We start from the raw sequence: 19,373 nt of genomic DNA on the forward strand, positions 1-19,373 counted from the left end.
GTTCCTTAAAAGCGCCACCAGGGATCCCTCGGGAGGCGCGCGATCGCCTCGGTCTTCTTCCCCTCCCTCCCTCCCTCCGCGCCGCATGCGTGCTTCACCTTCCCTGCCCCAGGTTTGCATGCCTGGATTGGTGTGTTTTGCACTTGATGGATGGACAGACGCGGTTCTGTTTTTGAGTAGCCGCTGCTGCAAGGCGCTCTCGGAGCCCGCAGTAGCTCTTTCTGCGCCGGCTGCTCATGGACGTGAGGCTCGGCGACCCGGGGACTTCGTGATCGGTCTGCTTTGAAGGTGGCATCGTCGCGACAGGCGATCTCGTCGGGGTGGCATTTTCCACATAGATGCTGGCTGGATCAGTGGTGGCTCCCTTGGCATGTATTGTTCCAGGTAGTCTTAGATCCTGGACTTAATGGTCTTAGTCGTCTACCTTCTCTCCCACCAGTAATGTGTATTGATTCACTAGCGCTCCCACTCCCCCATAGGAATGTGTATTAATTCACCTGCTTCAAATTGTGGGGTGATCTTGGGCCCACCTACTCATTTTGCTGGATTGTGCCCTAAAGTCCTGTCCTTGTGGTGCCATTTGATGCCTCTAAATGAGAATGGGACAAAAAGTGGAGAAGTGTTGGCATTCCTGGTTTGGCTTGCGCCTGCTGCTGTATTTCTATTTAAAATTACATATTTTAAATAGAGTGGTGCTCTTGCCCAGTGCAAGCTTATCTGAGATGTATGGGGAAATAAACCCCCATTGAAAAAATAAGCATAAAATATTTGTGCAACGACCCTGTAAGGCAGGCCAGTATTGTTATCCCCATAGTAACGACTGCAAGGTATGAGCGCGGAACTCAGGCTGAGAGATTGTGTCGGGCCTAATGTCATTTTTGTGGTTGATGAGATTTTTGAACTTTTTGGAGAAGTGAACGGGAGGTGCACTTGTTCTTGCTTTTGCATGGTGGTGTGGTTAATGTCTTGTTTGAATCAAGACCTGGGAGACCAGTGCTCAAATCTCTATGGGGCTATGAAGCTCATTGAATGACCCTGGGCCAGCCACTGTTTCTCCTCATCTTAACCAACCTCACAGGGTTGTTGTGAGGTTAACAGGGAACCGTGAATGTCACCTGGAACTCATTGGAGGAAAGATGGGAATTAAATGGAATCTCTGTAATATACGCTGCAGCAAGGCTGCAGAGAGATGGCTGCATCAATTTAACGTGTGTGTTCTGTGTACCTGCAGCCACTTCCAGCTTCTCGGCATGTCTGTGAGACAGAAGCATGCAACTATAACTGTATGTGCAGCTGTCACGCAGTTTCCTCTGCAGAAGTGACAGTAATACAGGAAATCGTGCCTTTCAAATAATGGCCCCTTTCTCTGCATGAAATCTTAGGGTATTTCCTGGAGCAGGCCAGCAGATGATGGAGAGGAGGAGAAGCGTTGGGTAGTTCCTCTTCCCATCACCAAATAAGGGGAGTTTTAGACATTCCCTGCTGTTTCTGAATTGACTTTGGATAGTACAGCGTTTTACATTGGCGTACGACTTGATTTTTATACCTGGTTTTTGTTATACTGCCTAAGATTCCATATCTGCTTGTTTTTCCTTAAACAAACTCTTCAAAACTGCCCTAGGATAGTAATAAAGGACATGAACTTCTGCTGACCTAAGAACTTAAGAAGAACCGCACCAAGGGTGCATCTTGTTCAGTATCGTGTTCTGGGAAGTCTGCAAGCAGGCATGAAAGCAGCAGCCCTCTCCAATATTTGTCCTCCAGCAGCAACTGGTATTCTGAGGCATCCTGAACATAGAGGCTCCTTTTAGGTTTTGCAAACTGGACCTGCTGCAACAAAATTTTGCAGTGTGGAGTGCTGCTTTTCAGGGTGCTGGCCAGCCCGCCCCGTCACCTTCAAGGATATTCTTGTCTATTACCCCTCCTGCTTGGTTCTCTGTGCACTGCCCCTCCTCCGCGGCAGCTTGGCCACTGAGCATGCTCAGTCCTCATTGGGCTCTTTTGGATTCTTCTCCCTCCCCAAATATTTTTGTTCTTCTGCAGATCTTGGGTTTCCTCCAAAGCCTGCTGCTACCTCGCTTTTGTGCATAGGTGGCACTGTTTTTGCAGTGCCAGAATCCACATGCAGCAAATGAATGTACTGTTAGAGTATAAATAATGCAATGTGGTGCTCTCAGGCTGATGGGATCTGTGGCAGAGGAGCATGTATGTGAAGTCTGGTATGTAGGTTGACTAGTAATATACAAAAAAGGCTGAAATCCTCGAAATCACACCCTTGACCAAATAGAGACACCTGTGTTGGGAGCTGGTTGTGTTGGAGGATTGCTTTTTCATATTCTTCCACCTGTTCTAACTCTTAACATTCAAAACATGTTTTGGGATGAGCCCTGGTTGAAAGTAAATGCTGCACTTGCTGTGCTGACTTGGCTCAATACTACAGCTAGTTACACTATTTCTAGAGAACTCGTACATAAATTGATGGCTAAAAAAGACCATTTGTAAAATCTGCACTGTGCCCTGAAACACTTTTGCATATATGTTTATGGCAGAGGGTGGTAAGCATTTCCTTTATTGCGTAGCCTACTGGTCTTCCAGTGGAATCCTGATCGTGATACAGGTAACCTTTAACAACGTATAGGAATTCGCTCCCTTTTTATTGTTTCTCATCACAGGATCTGTGATCTTCAATTGCTCATATGTTGGGGGCTCAGCTTAAATTCTGGAGGTTAGCGTTGGGTTAGCAGTGTGGTGCAGCAGATAGCATTTCAGGACTGGGTGTGAGAGACCCAGGTTCAAATATGTGTTCCACCATAAGGACCAGCAAGTCTCACCTTTTTGGAGGGATCACTTAGCTCTGGCCCAGCCATACAGTAATGTGGAGTGACCAGGTTTGGGCAGCAGCATGAAAGAAACAGAATACAGTAGATGAAGACAGGAATTAGTGCCATAGCATCAGCTTTGCCAGCAGAGTATCTTAGGTTCAATCCCTAGTATCTCCAGGTATGGCTGGGCAGATGTGTGTCTGATAATAATAATAATAATAATAATAATAATAATAATAATAATAATAATAATAATTTATTTATTTATACCCCGCCCATCTGGCTGAGTTTCCCAGCCACCCTGGAAAGCTGCTGCCAATCAGTGCGAGTGAGATGGACCAATGGTTTGACTGAGTGTAAGGCAGCATCCTATTTTGTTAATGGAGTAGCAAGATTTTTAAGAGGTTAGGTATATTGTTTGGGTATGTTCAATGAAATACAGGTAAATTAGAATAAGCAGTGTGTTATCAACCAAATGCACCACGCTTAAGTTGTTTGGATCATCTGTTGTGCTATAAACACCTAGGAGAATTTCAGTGTAGAAACTGCACGATGCTACAAAATTTTCCTGCACTTCAGAACGTGTTTTGGTGTGTGGGCTTGCCTTTGTGTGTGAAACCTGGCAGAAGAAAGAGTGTGATTTATGAGTCAGATATGTTGGGGGCTCAGAATACGTTTCAGCATACATTCTCCCCCCCCCCCCCATTTTTGTTTTTTAAAAAACTGGCCCTGCCAGATACTATTCCAGAATAAATAGTGCGAAGACTAAAAGGAACCAAGCTGGGAAGGAAATCTCCTATTTGCAGGGTTTGCATTAAAATGTCATTAAATCCCCGCAAGCGCATTCTCCTTGGAGAATTGCTGCAGCAGGCTGCCAGATTGCTTATTGGGATTTTAATGCCTGCCTGGGTTATTACAGTACACTTCATAAATATTTCCCGTCCTGATCATGTTGGGGAAAGAGGGAGAGAAATGGGGACTTCATATATGTAGTTTTCTCCTGGACCACAGCCCTCAAGCACAATGCGAGACTCCTGTCCTGGTAAACATTTCACTTTTGCCCATTGCATTGGCCCTTCAAAGTCAAGGACTTTGAGCATCTGAAATCCTGTTCGACCGTAGTTCTGGTGGCAATAAGAAACCATGCCTTAGCTTAAGATCAGAGGAGTAACTGTGTTAGTCCTTTCTTATACTGTACTGTAAAAGCAACACAGAAATCCCAATGAAAATCCTCATCATTATATATTTTACATGGCTGTTTATTTGCACACATTTTAAAATTTTATAGATGGATGTTTTATGATGTTTTATGATGGCCTATACTTATAATGCCTAGTAAAGGTTTGGCAAAGTAAAAGCAACACACATTCTTGAGGCACCTTAGTGACTATCGAATTTATTCTGGCATAAGCTTTTGTAAATTGGAGTCCAGTTAATCCAGTGCATCTGATAAAGTGAACCGTAAGCCACAAAAGCTCACACAGTAATATATTTACTAGTTTTAAGGTGCCACAAGATTATTTGTTAACATACTGTATGGAGAATAGCTGAAAATGTTTTATTGTAGTACTGCCAATGCCTCCTATATAGATTTTTATTTCTGTGTGGGGCCAGGCTAGATTCCAGTGAGTATTTGAATTATCCTTGTCAGACTATTAATGAGAGCATAAGTATATGAATACAAGTAACTATAAAACTAGACCGTATTATTTTGCAGTATCAAAATACTGCAGCAAGGAAACATTTGCTCAGGTATGAATTCTCACTATGGTTGCCTGCAGACATCCAGTTGGGAAGCTTTTATACAGGGAAGGACTGGGTTCTTATTTTCATGCGTCTGATGTGCCACAAACATTTAAGTTTCCTTCTTTGATCTCATCCTCCTGTAAAAAGTTTCAGTTCAACATTGGCATGCATGCTTCTTGCCACATCTTTGAGACAAATGGGATACTTGTGGGAATGAAATCTTCCAACCTTGGGGTTATATCCAATGTTCGCCCTTCTCAGAGCAGACCCAGTGAAAAAGACTGACTTAATTTTAGCAGGTCTGCTTCTGAGTAGAACGTATTTAGATCCAACCCTCGATTAGCAAATGTGTAAGTGGGAAGCCTCAATCTCGTATGAACAGGATGGAGCACACTGTAACGTTTTGTAGTGAGTCTAAGGAGTTGCTGGTTTTTAGAAAACGGTGGCAGGTGAATCAGTGTAAATATCAGCTTGTGAACATGATCTTGCATAATTTCAGATATCGTAGAGCTGAGTTCTGATAGCTACTTACAAACGCACCACACAGAAAATGTGTAGTGATTGTCCACACAATAAACTCCTTTCCCTCTGTGGGTAGTAAGTATAACCAACTTTACCATGTGGCCAAATTGTTACAGATACCTGGTGGCCCACATCTGTCCCATGGTGAGATTATAAGTCATCGCCATGTGGTGTTCTCTGTCACCTTAAATTGCACAGACACCTCATATTTAAAGAGGATGACTTGCAGTCATAACACAGGTATGCCCCTAATGCCTTTGAAAAGCAGCCTGTTCAGGCATTGTGACTCTGTGTAAGATAAAGCTGTTGGTTTGGTGTTAGCAAAGCTGGGGAAAACTAGTTGCCTGAGCCTCTAAAAATGCTCTTCTGGAGCACAGGAACAGTATACAGTACAGTAAGCTCCTAATCACCTGATGATGGATGATAAAAGAATAATAATGCTGGCTTTTTGGAATTGAAAATATTTTTTTTCCAGCTGTGGAGTTAGCTGGGTCAGATTGGGGATTTTGCTGTATACTATGCTGGTGATACATTGTACTGTTTATTATATATTAAATTTCTATCCTACCCTACATCCAAGGATCACAGGGCGGCTTACAATATAAAAACACAATAATACATAACATAGTAACAGTAACAACAACAACAACAACAACAACAGCAACATAACCCCCAGGGACGCGGACTTAGAAAAAATATTGGGGGGGCCCGGGAAAGCTCATGAATAATAAATAAGCTCATGAATATGCAAATAAAGTGGCTCCGGCCCTAAATAGGGCAAGCCACGCCCCCCCAGCCAGCCGATTGGCTGGCTGGGAGGTGTGGCCAGTCGGGATTCCCCTGTTCTCGCGGGATTTCCGGCCGGGGCTCTCCGATTAGGGCGCGCGGCTGGCTGGCTGGCGAAGGAGCAGGTGAGGAGGAGGCAGGGGACGGCGGCGGCGCTCTGCTGGAAGGGCGCCCGCCCGAGATTATTGGGGGGGCTGAGCCCCCCCAAAAAATTTTTTGAGGGGGCTCGAGCCCCCTCAAGCCCCATGGAGTCGGCGCCTATGATAACCCCCCCCCACAGTTTAAAAGGCCATAGATTGTTTAATTAGCCAAAAGCCTGGGAGAAGAGGAATGTCTTTGCCTAGCGCCCAGAAATATGTAACAAAGGTGCCAGGTGAGTCTACCTAGGGAGAGCATACCACAAACGGAGCCACCACAGAAGAGGCCCATTCTCATGTTGCCACACCCTCTCGTGGAGGAGGCACATGAAAAAGGGCCTCAGATTATGATTGCAGGGTTTGTATCTGTTTATATGGGGAATGTTCAATTGTAATATCTGACTAACCAACCTCCTGGGTGTATTCTGTCTCTCACAAAATAAATTCAGACTGCATACAGATCTTTGGGGGTGGAAATATGCAGTGAAGTGTTTAATAGGTTATCCCTAAATTGGAATAGACAAGATAAAATGGGTGGGGTAGATTTTGAAGGAGTGGGGTGAGAAACTATGGTTTGTGCCAAGCTTCTATCAAAATTTGGCCTATTAAGAACTATCATTGTGAAGTCTGCTAGAGGTCTTCTCTAATCACATCTATTGAAACCAAGAGACAAATGACATTGTATGCTGGAAGATCTGTGTCTTCCCCCAAGTGGGCTAACTTCCCTTCCTATAAACAGTGCTGAAAAAATGCAGGTACTTCACAGGTACTTGATGCCCATGGTAGAAATGTGAACTTTTTAGGTGGCCAACATTTTCCCTCAGTGCTGGGACTTGGGTAGTTGCCTCAGAGAATTTGAAAGAGAAATTCTGTGATCTGGAAAGGAGCTTGTGAGTCATCAAGCTGAATAGAGAGGAAGATATTTATATTAATTATCGCATCATGTCTTGTGCATCAGAGAGAGGGTTTAAGGTTGGTTATTTAATGCAAATAATTTAAATGGGTTTAGGGAAGCAAATGCTTTGAGAATAAGACTCGAGCGCTTCAAACAAATGCACAACATATTGACTAGCAGGGGTTAGAAATTTGCAGTGACTTAAGGCCCCTGTAGTATGTAATAGGCACATTTTTGAGAACTATTATACACATTTCCTTTTAGGATAACAACTTTCCTAAAAGGTAACTTGTATAATAGTTATGCAAGTCAGAATTATCACAAGTGTAGGCTTTTCAGCATTCTAGAAGTGTTTATACATATTTAGTAGCAGAATAGCAGGCAGAAATTCAATAGAGGAAGCTTTCTAAAGCGTAATCTCAAGAAAAGCTGCATATTTCGAAATTCTTCCTCATAGCTGTTTGGCGCAGGAAAACAAAGGTTTATGTACCTGTTGGTGACCGCTGCTCCCCATGTGACAAGCAGTTCTTGTTCATAGATCATTTTTCTATGTGAATTCATTCAAGAACCTAAGGACAGTTTGTTATAAAAGCCGGTTGCTGCCAGGACAGCTCAGGCGTTGTAATCAAGTGAGTACATTTCCTACTGTGACAGCCATGTGTCGGTTCTTTGTATTCTCCATTGTTTGTTATCTGAGGTGTTCATAATACTGTACTGTAGTTGTTTCCCCGTATCTCACATTTGCTTTCAGCTGGAGCATAGCTCAGGGTGACGTGCGGCTGGCTGGCTGGGACTGATGGGAATTGTAGTTCAAAATAGTTGGAGGGCAGCAGGTTGGCAAAGGCCAGGGGATTCCTCCCTGCTTCCTCTGTAACCATGTGTATGTGAGTCAAGGAGAGGTAGGATGCTTTTTGAAATAGTATTGCTTCAGATGGCTTAGCTCTTTCTGCCCTGACTTCTTCTGGGCAATAAGATTGGATCCTGTTTTGTGTGTTTGAGTCCTCTGCATTTCTGTTTTATTTGCTTTCCTATGCTTTTTATAGAATCATAGAGTTGGAAGGGACCGTAAGGGTCATCTAGTCCGACCCTGTGCGATGCAGGAATCTTTTGCCCAATCTTTTGTCTTGAATCCACAACCCTGAGATCAAGATTAAGAGCTTCATGCTCTGTTGACAGAACTATGTGTTTTTATTCTTATTCTTTTATTCTTATTCTTTTATTTTTATTCTTATTCTTTTATTCTTTTATTCTTACTGGTTTTAAGCTGTGTTTTTGTGTTATATATACCATTTTTTGAAACTTTACGCTATTTATAAAGGTAAAGGTACCCCTGCCCGTACGGGCCAGTCGTGTCCGACTCTGGGGTTGCGTGCTCATCTCGCTCTAGAGGCCGTGAGCCGGCGCCATCTGAAGACACTTCCGGGTCACGTGGCCAGCGTGACGAAGCTGCAGCTGGCGAACTGGCACCAGCGCAGCACACGGAAACGCTCTTTACCTTCCCGCTATAAAGTGGTCCCTATTCATCTACTTGCACTTAAGAGTGCTTTTGAACTGCTAGGTGGGCAGGAGCTGGGACTGAACGACAGGAGCTCACCCCGCCGCGGGGATTCGAACCGCCGACCATACAATCGGCAAGTCCTAGGCACTGAGGTTTTACCCACAGCGCCACCCGTGTCCTTTAACGCTATTTATAGGTGCTTTCAAATAAATAAAAATACAGAAGTCCTTTAAGGCTGCACATTTCGGAGCTCATCACACCGAACACTAAAACATTAAACGTCCATGTAAACATGCCTCAAACAGAGTTGCAGGGATCTTGAAATGCTTCCAGAAACTAAAAAAAAAATGAGTTTATAAGGGTCAGCAGGGTACGATCAGGTTCACTTCAGGTACAGTGGTGCCTCGCAAGACGAAATTAATTCGTTCCGCAAGTTTTTTCTTCTTGCGAGTTTTTCGTCTTGCGAAGCACGGTTTCCCATAGGAATGCATTGAAAATCAATTAATGCGTTCCTATGGAAACCGCTTGCCAGGCTGGCGGTGCGGAGAAGGGCTTTTCTCCCCACCGCAAGCCTTCAGAACAGGTACGGGAACAGAGGGGAAGGGGCGCAGCACTTCTCCTCTGTTCCCGGGGCTTGCGGTGGGAGGAGAGTTTTTCCTCCCCACCGCCAACATTCAGAACAGCATTCTGAATGTTGGCGGTGGGAAGGAAAACCCTCCTCCCACCGCAAGTCTTCAGGACAGCCATCCAAAGGCCTTCGGAGGAGCCTTCCGAAGGCTGGCGTGGGGAGAAGGGCTTTCTGCCCCACCGCCAGCCTTCGGAGGAGCCTTCCAAAGGCTGGCGCGGGGAGAAGGGCTTTCCACCCCACCGCCAGCCTTCGGAGGAGCCTTCCGATGGCTGGCGCGGGGAGAAGGGCTTTCCGCCCCACTGCCAGGCTTCGGAGGAGCCTTCCGAAGGCTGGCGCGGGGAGAAGGGCTTTCCGCCCCACCGCCAGCCTTCGGAGGAGGTCCGAGGACAGTGGGGAAGAAGCGCTGCGCTTCCCCGCTGTCCCGGAGATTTCCCTATGGGCTTTCGTCTTGCGAAGGAAGCCCATAGGGAAATTCGTTTTGCGAAGCGCCTCCAAAACGGAAAACCCTTTCGTCTAGCGGGTTTTCCGTCTTGCAAGGCGTTCGTCTTGCGGGGCACCACTGTACTAGGTTAGCTTGTCTCATTCTGCATGATTTTATATCAACACCCTTGTCACCCTTAGACTTTCAGACTGCGTTTGCCAAAAAGCGTTCATATGGTAATTATTGCTGAGAGGACAGTGGAATTCCAGCACACAGTTAAAATGGGAAAGCTGACAGCGGCCAGGGTTCACTTTTTAACCTCCTAGGAAGGAGGGTTGCTCTAGCCTTTACATCTCTGTTAAGTTGTGGGTGAACATATCAGACGACACAGCGATTCTTCAAACAGCTCTTGTTTATTCACAGGCCAGAACAGAACTGAACTGAAGGGTTCAGCCAGTCTGCTTATATAGAGCTCCACTAGAACGCAACAGTAACCCTTTTCTGTAATATCCAATCACTGAACGTCACTTTCAATCCCTTATTTGCATATGTGGACCTGAGTGAAAACTATCTACAGTATCCCCCCTGCTGGCCCAGGGTGAGAGCTTCAGTACATAACAATCTCTGTGATGGAAACTGGAGTAGAAAACCAGTTCAGTTTTTAGACTGAAGTGCCAGAGTCAGAGGGATGTTGGACTCTGTATCTGTTTCTGTGGTCCTTTGTTTTGGGCCTCCCCATTTGGGGGCCTGTTCAAAGGCCATTTTGAAGAAGGAAATGGCAGCCAAACAAAGTCACTCACTGTGGGATCCCTGGTTCAGTGGAACTGATGCTATCTTGACAAAATGTCAAGACAGGAAGAACATATATTGAAACCCTGTTTAAATATGGTCATATTCAAACGAAATTAGCATTTTGTGACAGGAACCATGTAAAGTCAGGTAAGTTCATAATGGAGGGAACGTTCTTCATTATATCCCATAAACGCACGGGCAAAGGCTGCATGTACAAATGTAACATTGGTTGTACATCAGTGTCAAAGTTTCCACACAGAACCCTAGAAAATTAAAAAGGCGGTTCTGCCTTAGGCCTCTTTGCAGAACTAACCACAAGACCTGAGTCGCTTCGAACAAGGCAGTCGGTGTTAACTTGTCTTTTGGTTTGCAGCTCAGGAATTTCTCGAGATGGCAAAGCCAAAATATTAAGAACTGGAGCTAGTGCAAGAGGTATTGATGTTCGTTTTTTGGAACTGTGTATGTATTGTGGCAGATTTATTTGTCTCCTATCTCACATAAAGACATGTATTGGTGTGACTGGCTTCAGGTATGCCTGAACTAAGATGTCCAAATTTGATTTTTAGTGTTCCTATTTCGTTGTTTCCCAAATGTGGAAAGATAAGAACGAAATGAAAGGAATGTTGACAAATGAACAGGAGAAAAAGTGAATTTTATTTAAAACAGTGTTGACTGTGTCTGAGAACTTCTTTCAGATCCACATTTCCCCCCAATGAGCACCTTCATGTGGTATTTCTAAATAGTGCTAGAAAAACTCTAAATTTTGCATATGGCAATGAATTCTTACATAAACTCTATACAGGGCTCTTAGAAATTGAAAACATTTCCCGTGCTTTGTTTTGAAGCACACTCTAGTGAAGATTTTTATTATTATACTGATTCCTAGGGTGGGCTATAATTGGATGATACCTTAATATATTCTGTTTTTGGCTTGGTCCTGCACAGTTGCATGTGACTTCAGTGTTGCTATGTGTAGGATTGTACATGTTGTAATTAGATTAAAGATAGGATACTTATCTAAAAATTAATAGTGTGCCATTGTACTTCCATGCTACAAACATTATAACTTTCATGATTACCTAGGTGAAAATTTGAGTAGTCTTAGGTTGCGACACTAAACACAATTTCTTTGGAAGCTGCATTGAAATCTTGGGCAATTTTATTATCCCAGCCATAGGCCAATGTAAGTTCATCCAACAGCAGCTATGTGTCGGTTAGCACAACGTACCATGTTTAAATCAACACTAATATGCCAATAAAAACTGCAATATCAAAGCAGAGAATACATTCTCAAATTGCCCAGGATAGCTGATTACATTAGAAACAACCCAATTGGACCTTAACCTCTGTTTAGCTATTGCAAAAGATGCTTCTCCCCTGGCCACAAACCCATTTCTGTGCGCATATTTTATTCTCTGTGTCCAGCGATGATATTTTTTTTAGGAGTGGCCTGAATAAGGAACATTCTAGTAAAGACCAAAGTTTGTTTTTCCTCTTTCTTTAAAATATTTATATACCATTTTTCTATTAAGATACAACTAGAGCGTAGAACAGTAATAAAACACATAAAAATATCAAACATAGAGAACTATCACTGCAGAGTGGGTAAATGGCTTAGCCTTAGGACCACCTTTCTCCATATGCAGTTACCCAGACTTTGAGATCATCCACCAAGACCCTCCTTTGTTTCCTCCATGAGACGACCCAAGGGTGGCAACACAAGAACATTCCTTTTCTTCATTGGCTTTTTCTTCTTCATTTCTTCATTTATATTATAATTTAATGTTGTGAACTGCCCTGAGATCAACAGGTCTAACAGGACTGTATATAATTTTAATAAATAATAAAATAAAATAAAAAAGTGCAGGCAACCAGCAGGTAAAAGAATTAACAGGCCCAGCAGCTTCAGCTGCAAATTTATCAAGGAGGAATCAAAATAGGGGATGGGGAAGCTGTGGCTCTTCAGATGTTGCTTGATTACAATTCATGTAGGTCCTGCTGGCTGGGGTTTATGGGAGTTAGGCTCTCAACAACATCACTTTTGCTACCCTTTCTATATGAATTGCTTTAAAACAAGCAAACAGATGGTCTTTACACTGCTCAAAAGACCACTGAGACAGGCTTCCCTGGGATTTCCAAAGTTCAGCCACAGAGAAGTCTCTGCCTAGTTCATGCCAAACATCCTCATATGTTAGTGGAACATGTAAGAGAACCTGCTGTCCCAGTCTCTTTCAGGAGGAAGAGTGGGATATAAATTGAATAAATAATAACCTCTGAAAGTCATGATGAATGGGCAGGCTCATATTGAGAAGACCATTCTTCAGGTATTCTGGTCTCAAATCATCTGATTATTATTACTGTATACCGCCCTATACCTGCAGGTCTCATATTGGACAGGAATGGTGAATATATGGCTCCTGGGCTGCATTCAGCCTGTAAAGTTGTCTTCGGGGGCCTGCCAGTCCTCTGCCAAACTTTGATGTCTCTTCTATTCCCGTTTCCTTAGCACTAAGTCATATTAGCAGTGGTGTCATGCCAGAGAGAGAACAGGTTATTTTGCAAGCTTAGTGGAGGGCTTTCCTACTTGTTGCAGTGCTGGACTGGGAGAAGCGCTGCAATCGTGAGGAAAAATAATTGGTTCTGCTCTTCAGAATCCAGTCTCTGAAGAGTGATCTTTTCTTACTCAATGATTCCCTTTCCACTGCTGCTTCTTACTGATCGACAAGCATCAATCCTCTCTGTATGTCTGGTATGTATGTGGTTGTGAATGACTGAGAGCCTACATTTTAATGGTATAGCTTCTTCTTGGGTTTATTCATAATAAACCCAACTACTGGTGATTGAGTCAGGTTGTGCAGAAAAATATATTCCTGGTGAATCCAGTAACTGGAATACAGAAGTTGGTCATCCCTTATCTGGGTAATGCAGATTGAACATTGTGGATGTGTGATGTGAATGGATACTAGTGTAGCCTGCTGTAGGGTAAAGAGGTTTAGGACTTTCAACTTCTTCCTTGGCTGTATTTATATGTTTTGGTATTTCTTCACACTTTGAATGAGTTTCACTTGGGTGAACTTTTAAATTCACTTTTGTCGTCATCTCGTTGCCCTTGAGAGGGAGTTCACGCTGAGAAACAGTATCTGAGAGCCAGTAATTTGCTTCAAGCTTTCCTACATGTTTTGAGGTCTCTGAGTGGGGTTTCTTCAGCATTGGAACTTGGCACATTTTGTGCTGGCTCACTTGCAAAGAGACGTATCCCTGGTAGCAGTTTGGAACAATTTTAGGACTGTCTGAGCCATGTCCTTTAAAAAAATCCTGCTGGGAAAGCCCTGAAGTCTAGGAGGATGGGCACACTCTGCCAAGTGTTGATCTGCTTGCTTTGTTTGTGTACATTTGTGTGCGCATGCACACTCTTCTGGTTAAACAGAAGCTGGAATAAAGAAGCATGTCAAAGTTGTGCTGCAACACTACAACGTCATAGTCCTGGGCTGAAAGCCTATTGGCAAAGTGTCTTGTTTAAAACATCCGAGTTTTTTAAGCAAATGGTTCTTTCCACCCAAGTTTGATTAAATGGCAAGTGATCTCCTGCTGTCAAATGTAAATTATAGCCATAGTCTTGTATAACCTTTTCACCCTTCCACTATTGATGATATATAATGTATAGGCTTTTCTTTTCTCAACCTTGCAACAACCCTGGGAGCTGACTTGGGATGTAAGAAGCAGCTCTGTTTTTGTTCCACTGCAGTTCACCGGGTGTCATCGCGCCACTCCTTGGTGTGTGGAGTGCCTAAGGGTGTGATACTCTCCCCGATGCTTTTCAACATCTTTATGCGCCCCCTCGCCCAGCCTGTCCGGAGTTTTGGGCTGGGTTGCCATCAGTATGCTGGTGACACCCAACTCTATCTGTTGATGGATGGCCATCCTGACTCGGCCCCAGACACACTGACCAGATGTTTGGAAGCTGTGGCTGGATGGTTACGTGGGAGCTGGTTGAAGCTAAATCCTTCGAAGACAGAGGTCCTGTGGCTGGGACGGGACGATATGGAATTGGGGGGCAACTCCCATCTCTTGCGGGGGCGCAATTAGTGCCAGCACCGTCCGTTAAGAGTTTGGGTGTAATCTTCGACACCTCCCTTTCCATGGAGGCGCAGATTGCAGCTATAACAAAGGCGGCATTTTTCCATCTCTGCCAAGCTAAGCAGTTGGCTCCTTACCTCTCTCGCCCTGACCTAGCCACTGTGATCCATGCGACGGTCACCTCCAGACTGGATTATTGTAACTCGCTCTACGTGGGGCTGCCCTTGAGACTGACCCAGAAACTCCAGCGGGTGCAGAATGCTGCAGCGAGACTCCTTACGGGGTCTTCGCTGCGAGATCACATTCACCCGGTGCTATACCAGCTGCACTGGCTCCCGATGGAGTACAGGATCAGGTTTAAGGTGCTGGTTTTAACCTTTAAAGCCCTATACGGCCTAGGACCCTCGTACCTACGGGACCGCCTCTCCTGGTATGCCCCACAGAGAAACTTATGGTCTTCAAATAAAAACATCTTGAAGGTCCCAGGCCACAGAGAAGTTAGGCTGGCCTCAACTAGAGCCAGGGCTTTTTCGGCTGTGGCTCCGATCTGGTGGAACACTCTGTCACAAGAGACTAGGGCCCTGCGGGACTTGACATCTTTCCGCAGGGCCTGCAAGACAGAGCTGTTCCACCAGGCCTTTGGCCAGGGCACAGCCTGACTCCCTCCCTCGGCAATCTTCGCAGAGCTCTGGCCCAATGGTTGCCAGTGGCTTGATTTGAATTAATTTTATAATGAATGATTTTAGAGTGTTGTTTGTGCTGTACTTTTGTACTGTTTTACAGTGGTACCCCGCAAGACGAACGCCCCGGAAGACGAAAAACTTCGAAGGAGTTTTTCGTTTTCTTAGCTGCTTCGCAAGACGCATTTCCCTATGGCCTTGCTTCGCAAAACGAAGCTTGCCCCACAAGCTCCGGGGATAGCGGGGAAGCGCAGACCTCTTTTTGCTTCTCCCCGTTGCCAGCCCCGCAATCTCCGGGGACAGAGGGGAAGGCGTGCGCGCCTTCCCCTCTTTCCCCGGTCCCCTTTTGAACCAAGGGGCGGCAACAGGGAGAAGCGATCTTCTCCTCTCCGCCCCTTGCTTCAAAAGAGGGGACAGAGGGGAAGGCGCGCGGCGCTTCCCCTCTGCCCCCGGACGGTCTCCATAGGAACACATTGATTGATTTTCAATGCATTCCTATGGAAAACCGTGCTTCGCAAGACGAAAAACTCGCAAGAAGAAAAAACTTGCGGAACGAATTAATTTCGTCTTGCGAGGCACCACTGTATTGTTAGCCGCCCTGAGCCCGGCTTCGGCTGGGGAGGGCGGGATATAAATAAAAAAATATTATTATTATTATTATTATCTTTCAGTAAAAATGATATTATTCATCTTGCTGCTTGTAGCGCTAACATTACATAATTGACATTGTCATTATGTTATTCCATCCCATTCATTTTATTACAAAGGAAACAGTGCAAATATGGTGGTGGTGGGGAAGTTATCAATTTCATAGTGTTTGTGGATAGAAAGCAACTGTAACAGTGAATACCAATTGTATTTGCTGGATTGATTTCCATTCCAGGCATGGGATGAATAAGTGAATATTGGCAATTTGTGCTTCCATTTCCTCCAGAATTCTCCAAAACCCCTAGAGTAGAATGAGTCACAATATTCCCATTTTGCAGGTGGAATGAGGCTGACAGCTGATCTTCTGACCAAGGTGCTAGACTTGGGCTTGAACCCTATTTTCTAGGGCCCACACTATGGACTTTCTTTTCAGGGCTGTACTTTGTTTCTTAGGACAGAAGGAGCACTTTCATACTTTGACTAAAGGACTTCTAGCCCAGTACTGTCTCCTCTGATTGGCAATTGTTCTCTAGAGTTTTCAGCAGATGCCTTCTAATATATGCAGAAACATTTGTATGACCGCTAACCACCCTCTCTCTCAATTTTTAACTTTTCACCTATTCTTGGGTAGGGGGAGTAACTGGTTTTGCTTTTACTTTATTGTGTATTTTGTATTTTGTCTTTTTATGTTGAGAACCACCCTGTGATCTTTGAATGAAAGGTGGTACATAAAGGTAATAAAATAAATGAATAATCTAGCTTTCGGACAGAAAACAAATTAAAACTTTCTTCCACAACTGTTCTTCATTAGCTTGCTTTCTTTCAGTTTGCAGTGCTTGACTTGGGAGGAAGCCTTTCCTTTTTATTATGACTGTTTTCCAGAAATTTTTGGGCCCAAAAAAAGAGAGCACTTTTTACTCTGAGGAGCTTACAGAATAAAGTTAATTGGCATCCAGCTCAGTTCTATAGTTCAGGGCCTTAGTAAAGGTGTTGAGTATATCTTGATTCAAGCAAAACAAATTGATTCAAACCATTACTCCAATATCACAGACCCTTGCATGGCACAGCATCTGTGTAAGATTGCGTCAGGCAGCTTTGCAACTGTGCTTTGTGAAGCTGTTCCCTTGACAGTGAAAAGACTAGAGGCTAGAGCCCAAGGAGCTTTGTATCAGACAGAATTAAGTGTTAAGAAATATGCTTTTCCAAACACCAAACAGTTTGTCTTGACAGTCCCAGTATGCTGATATTAGCTTTCAATGGGTTATCTGTTTCTAAAGTCTTTAATTTGTTGTACCCCAGTTTTTAATCCAGAGACAATGGGAGCCAGGAAGAAAGTGATATACCATAGTCCAAACTCTGCTTCATGTGTGTGTCTGTGTTTTGTCTGCATCAGTTTGTCCTGTGAGATACCTGCCAGCCTGCAGGTGAGAGTGTTCCTGCTAAATTTATATCAAACTAACTATCAGCTAATCTTTCTACTAACAGCTAGTAGAAATGGAAGAATGTTAGCATCTTTCTGGAGGACAGCCAGGCTTGAGGTGCTTAAGGCTGTGATTGCAATCCTTTCCCCAGCTCAGCTCCTATCCCATTACTTCATTAGTTCTAACCCTTCTCCCCTCTATTTTTGTACTTGTGTCACAATGTGTGTGTATAAGAAAACCCTCAAACCCTGTAACCAAATCTTCAGTTTGGGTAGGGTTGATTTATGAAACAGGATAAAGTAGTAAAGTTGTTTTATTATTATTATTATTATTATTATTATTATTATTATTATTATTATTATTATTTATTATTATCATCATTATCATTATCATCATCATCATCATCATCACCATCATCATATTTTATTTAAAAACATTTATAAATTGCTGAATGTTTAAAAATCTTAATCAGAATACAAAAGTACATGTAAACAAAACAGTATGATAAAAAAGAGAGACAAAAATCAGTAAAGTAGTAATATAAAAACAGATGAAACACAGTAAAGATAGGGTCCAATCTTATGGGTCCAGGGCAGTAGCAAAAAAGCCCGTTTTTTGTTTCACTACTTATTTTGTATGATATGGTGCCATGAGTAAAAATTTTCCCAGATCTCTTAAGTGGTCTTACAGGTCTGTACAGGGGTAGGTGATCTTGATCTGTTCACAGGTAACCTAGTCTATTCAGTGGATCAAGTGCTTCTGTGGCCACTGGCTGACACAATCAAATACTGTATTTCCTTTAGTTCAGGAAATAGCAATGGAGGCAATGGCTGCTTCTGGGTGACCAGTTTAATGAGCGTTTAGTCTAATCTGTTTGTGGACAGATTTATATGTTGTTGGCTATTTGTCCTGATTTGATTGTGGGGGAGATTAGACAACATTGTGTCAACCAAGCAAGTGGTGTTATCCCACACTCTCCAGTGCATTTTCCTATGACTTTCCCTATAAAAAAAAAGTATGAACTTCTGGGGAAGCAGGCATTTTTCACAAGAGCTCCAAATCAGCTTTAGTTGTGCAACCTGAATTTGTTGGGATGGGATAGAATTCTACCTGGAAATAATGACAGTCTGAAGGTGCCCAGTATCATTGCTAAAGTGTATATATTGATTGAAATGCAAGAAGGAACTAATGGGCCTCAACCTAGGCTCAGATACAGTAATGGGAAAATTTAGTTGGATTATCTGGGTTCTCCCCACCCCTCAAGTCAAGAAATGTATGTGCAAACTGGCTAGTAATTCCTGTACGGCAGGAGGTTGAACTAGTTGTCCTTTGGAGGTCACATCCAATTCTATGATTCTAATAAATTTTGAGGACTGGTAACTTGTTTGCAAGTCTCCATATACTAGGGTTGTCATCTGGCTAAAGAAAACTTAGCTGATTAATCATATAAGTGTTAATCTGTTTCAGCAGTTTATTATTGTTATTTATTAATTGCCTTCTGTTCAAGCGTTTCAAGGTGATGAACAATAAAACTGTGAAATGCAGTTAACACAAATGAAAAACAAGGGATAGTTTTAGAAAGCAAAAACAAAACGAAATCAACATCCATGTTAGAGACCCATTCATCTAGCTGGGAAAGCCTGTTGGAACAAAACTGTCTTCAGTTGTTCCAAAAAGGGCAAATAGTGGACACTTGTCATCTCTCAACAGAAATGCTATACTGCAGAATAGGGACAGCCACACTGAAAGCCCTTCTCTGAGTTTAGTATGAAGCAGACTTTTATATCTTTGGAACTTTTAGGAGAGCCAGTTTCTCAAGTAACCTGATCTTGAGTGAGTATATATGAGAAAAAGATGTAGTTCTAAATTTAAAAAAGTTACTTGTTACTAGATTACGCATGCATATGTTGCAGTTAGGCATGAGTTTAGAGCAGGGGTCCTCACTGTGGGGCTTGCAGACACCAGGGTGCCCCCCATGTTGCCTACAAAAAGATCCTGTGCCCTTCTCCTTCAGATGTGGCAGCCATTTTGTGTTGGTCACACACCTCACAGCCACCATTTGTGACTAGTGCATGCACAAAATTCCAAATGTGCACACTGGTGCAATAAACCTCACTATCTTGTTGTAGAGGCCTTCTCCCTTCTCACACACTGGACTGAATGCCTCTTAACATATGCTTGCGATCTGCAGTTTATAAGTACTTATATTAAACACTTTGCCAAAATATTTTAAATTCCTTTATTTAACCGATTAAATGATGCCCTAACACCTACCAGTCTGTATAAGGCTACAATCTTGC

General features: G+C 43.4%; 1 protein-coding gene across 4 annotated transcripts in view; it reads left to right on the top strand.

Annotated features, from left to right (window-relative positions):
* ARHGAP20 (Rho GTPase activating protein 20) overlaps window positions 1–19,373 on the top strand; it is a 78,300-nt gene that overhangs the window by 1,295 nt on the left and 57,632 nt on the right. Inside the window, exon 1 of one of the 4 annotated variants that reach the window (XM_081199360.1) lies at window positions 126–384. The exons of 2 other annotated variants lie outside the window; for them this stretch is intronic. The gene's annotated coding sequence lies outside the window, so the exon portion shown is untranslated. Of the gene's footprint in view, window positions 1–125; window positions 385–10,223; window positions 10,395–19,373 lie in introns of those variants that run through there. One more of the 4 variants, XM_081199361.1, reaches the window with a different exon arrangement.

This window comes from Podarcis bocagei (assembly GCF_964188305.1).
Source record: "Podarcis bocagei genome assembly, chromosome: 6".
Taxonomy (NCBI): Eukaryota; Metazoa; Chordata; class Lepidosauria; order Squamata; family Lacertidae; genus Podarcis; species Podarcis bocagei.